The sequence below is a fragment of the Lampris incognitus genome, unplaced genomic scaffold, assembly GCF_029633865.1.
Source record: "Lampris incognitus isolate fLamInc1 unplaced genomic scaffold, fLamInc1.hap2 scaffold_291, whole genome shotgun sequence".
NCBI lineage: Eukaryota > Metazoa > Chordata > Actinopteri > Lampriformes > Lampridae > Lampris > Lampris incognitus.
The window spans coordinates 57,501-61,591 of NW_026611249.1; positions in this window are offsets into that span (position 1 = coordinate 57,501).

The window sequence follows — 4,091 nt, forward strand, 5'->3', positions numbered from 1 at the left end:
TCAGGACACAAACACGCAACAAATCCAGTCCGGGGTGTGGTGTAAGCAGCCCTACCAGAGAAATCACCTAACCCTAACCCTAAACGTACGGCAGACGCGTCCCCTGGCTCTCACATTGACAACTGAGAGGCTTCTGAAAACCTGGCCACGCCCATCAGTAAAAACCACTACAGCAAGTGACGACATATGTACCTTCAAAGTGCTGTACTACAGGGTGCTGTTCAAAAGGTATCTATCCCGTTTACTCTCTATGCTTCATATATCATCATATTATTGAAAAGTGCAAGCCTTTAGGAACAACAGCAACTCAAGTCGCCAACGCTCTGTTCACTCAATAACTGCAGAGATCCAAACTTCTCCTGGCATTAACATCGGCACCAAAACTGTGCGCCGGGAGCTTCGTGGAATATGGGTTTCTATGGATTCAGAATGAGATGTCAGAAAAGCTCCTGTAGGTGTAATGGTCAGTTATGTCAATACTTTCGGACATATATTGTGCGTGTGCGTGTGTCTGTGATACCTAACATAAACACACCTGTATTACTAGAATTGATAGTTCACGCCACAAAAGTGAGGGGCAAACATAGAAAAGCGTGCAACCCAGCCACTGAGGATGCACAAGCCAGTGCATTCTTAGTGCAGGTCCCAAGCCCGGACAAATGGGGAGGGTTACGTCAGGAAGGGCATCCGGCGTCAAATCTTTGCCAAATCAAATATGCGGATCATAAATAAGATTTCCATACCGGATCGGTCGAGGCTCGGGTTACCGACGACCGCCATCGGTACTGTTAACCAGCGGAGTGCCGGTGGAAACTAGGCTACTGTTGGGCGAAGGAAAAGGAGAGGGGGAAGGCATGTCCAGAGGCAGCTAGAGAGGAGGAAGGGTAGGCGTGTGGAGGTGAGAGTCAGTCGGAACTTTGAATGTTGGCACTATGGCTAGTAAAGGGAGAGAGCTGGCTGACGTGATGGAAAGAAGAAAGGTGACAAGAGACAAGGTGGAAGGGGAGTAAGGCCAGGAGTATCGCAGGTGGGTTCAAACTCTTCTACCATGGTGCGAATGGGAGGAGAAATGGGGTAGGGGTCATTCTGAAGGAAGAGTATGTCAAGAGCGTGCTGGAGGTGAACACAGTGTCAGACAGAGTGAGGATTATGAAGCTGGAAATCGAAGGTGTATTGCTGACGGTTATCAGCGCATATGCCCCGCAAGTCGGGTGGAAGATGGACGAAAAAGAAGAATTCTGGAGTTGAGTTGGACGACGTGGTGGAAAGGGTACCCAAGGAGGAGGGAGTGGTGATTGGAGCGGACTTCGATGGACACGTTGCTGAAGGGAACAGAGGTGGTGAGGAGTTGATGGTAAGGTATGGAATCGAGGAGAGAAATGTGGAAGGACAGATGGTGTTCGATTTTGCGAAAAGGATGGAAATGGCTGAGGTGAATACATATTTCAAGAAGAGGGAGGAGCACAGGGTGACGACGTATACGAGTGGAGGAAAGTGCACACAGGTGGACTATATCTTGTGTAGAAGGCGCGATGTAAAAGGGATTGCATACTGCAAGGTGGTGACAGGGGAGAACGTAGCTAGGCAGCATCGGATGGTGGTCTGTAAGATGACTTTGGAGACCAACATGAGGAAGCGAGTGAAGACACAGCCGAAGATCAAATGGTGGAAGTTGAAGAAGGAAGACTGTTGTGTGGAGTTCAGGCAGGAGTTAACACAGGCACTGAGTGGTAGTGAAGAGTTGCCAGATGGCTGGGCAAGCGCTGCAGAAATAGCGAGGAAGACAGCTAGGAAGGTACTTGGTGTGTCATCGGGACAGAGGAAGGAAGACAAGGAGACTTGGCGGTGGTGGTGGTGGTGGTGGTGGTGGAAGGAGGAAGTAGAGCAAAGTATACAGAGGAAAAGGTTGGCAAAGAAGAAGTGGGATAGTCAGAGAGATGAAGAAAGTACACAGGAGTACAAGGAGATGCAGCGTAAAGCAAAGAGAGAGGTGGCAAAGGTAAAGGAAAAGTCGTACGGTGAGCTGTATGACAGGTTAGACACTAAGGAAGGAGAAAAAGACTTGTACAGATTGGCTAGACAGAGAGACCGAGCTGCCGAGGATGTGCGACAAGTTAGGGCGATCAAAGATACAGATGGAAATGTGCTGCCAAGCGAGGAGAGTGTGCTACGAAGTGGAAGGACTACTTTGACGGGCTGATAAATGAAGAAAATGAGAGAGACAGAGAGAGAGACAGAGAGAGAGAGAGAGAGAGAGAGAGAGAGAGAGAGAGAGAGAGAGAGAGAGAGAGAGAAAGGTTGGTTGATTGAGAAGTATAGAGAAGGCCAGAAAGAGTTGCATTGTGTCTTTGTAGATTTACACAAAGCATACGACAGGGTGCCGAGAGAGGAGGTGTGATATTGTAGGAGGAAGTCAAGAGTTGCAGAGAAGTATGTAGGAGTGGTGCAGGCTATGTATGAGCGAAGTGTGACAATGCTGAGGTGCGTGGTTGGAATGACAGATGGGTTCAAGGTGGAGGTGGGATTACATCAAGGATCGGCTCTGAGCCCTTTCTTGGTTGCAACGGTGATGGACAGGTTGACGGACAAGATCAGGCAGGAGTCTCCATGGACGATGATGTTCGCGGATGACATTGTCATCTGTAGCGACAGTAGGGTGCAGTTCATTGTGAGGAGAGCCTGGAGAGGTGGAGGTATGCACTGGAGAGAAGAGGAATGAAAGTCAGTAGGAGCAAGACGGAATACCTACGCGTGAGGAGGTGACAAAGGCATTTCACTTTAAATACTTGGGGTCAACTGTCCAAAGTAACGGGGAGTGCAGGAGAGAGGTGAAGAAGAGAGTGCAGGCAGGCAGGCAGGCAGGCAGGCAGGCAGGCAGGCAGGCAGGCAGGCAGGCAGGCAGGCAGACGGGCAGGCAGGGTGGAGTGGGTGGAGAAGAGTGTCAGGACAGAAGGGTACCAGCAACAGTTAAAGGGAAGGTTAACAAGATGTTCGTGAGACCAGCTACGTTATATGATTTAGAGACAGTGGCACTGACGAAAAGACAGCAGGAGGCGGAGCTGGAGGTGGCAGAGTTGAGGATGCTAACATTTTCACTGGGAGTAACGAAGAAGAGCAAGATTAGGAACGATTGCTCAAGTTGGACGGTTTGGATGCTGAATATGGAGCTGCCAGGAAAGAGGAAAAGAGGAAGGCCAAAGAGGAGGTTTATGGATGTGGTGAGGGAAGACATGCAGGTGGATGGTGTGACAGAGGAACACGCAGAAGACAGGAAGACATGGAAACGGATGATCCGCTGTGGCGATCCCTAACGGCAGAAGCCGAAAGTCGTAGTAGTAAACATAGAAAATCGTGCACGGCAGCCTTCTAAACTGTTTCTCTTGGTGGTGCTCTGTGTGTGTGTGCTCTGTATGCTCTCTCTCTCAGCTGAGAATCACCTCTAAGCAAAGGTCTACTTACTCTACTGTTAATTCACTGCCGGTGGCTCGCTTAAACAGAGGGAACCGTAAACAAAAGGATATATTATTTCCCCGCCCCGCCCCGCCCCACACACACACGCACACACAAAATAGATAGATAGATAGATAGATAAAGAAATAAAGAAATAGATAAATAAATAAATAAATAAATAAATACATAGATAGATAGATAGATAGATAGATAGATAGATAAATAAATAGAAAAACAAAACACCAACTATTACATGATTACACAAGGAACTAATTTGCAAGTCTTATTCTCTCGGAAATTCGTCTGGTTTTTGTCTGTTTGGTATTGTTTGATTTGTTTTGCGCCGAACCGGATTCCTTACGTGTGCGAGAGAGACAACAGGTGGAAGGGGAATCAAGCCAGGACCATCGGAGGAGGGAGGAGGGTTCAAACTCTACCACGATGGTGCGTACGGGAAGAGAAAAGGTTGAAGCGGCCGGAACACATACCCACGTCCCGTGCACCAGCCGAAACTGGTATTACCGGGGAGACACTCCGGCAAGGTTCCACGCGCCCCTGGTACCCCCAGCTCTCGCCACTTTTTTTTTTTTTGGTTTAATTCTTCTTCTTCTTCTTCTTCTTCTTCTTCTTCTTCTTCTTCT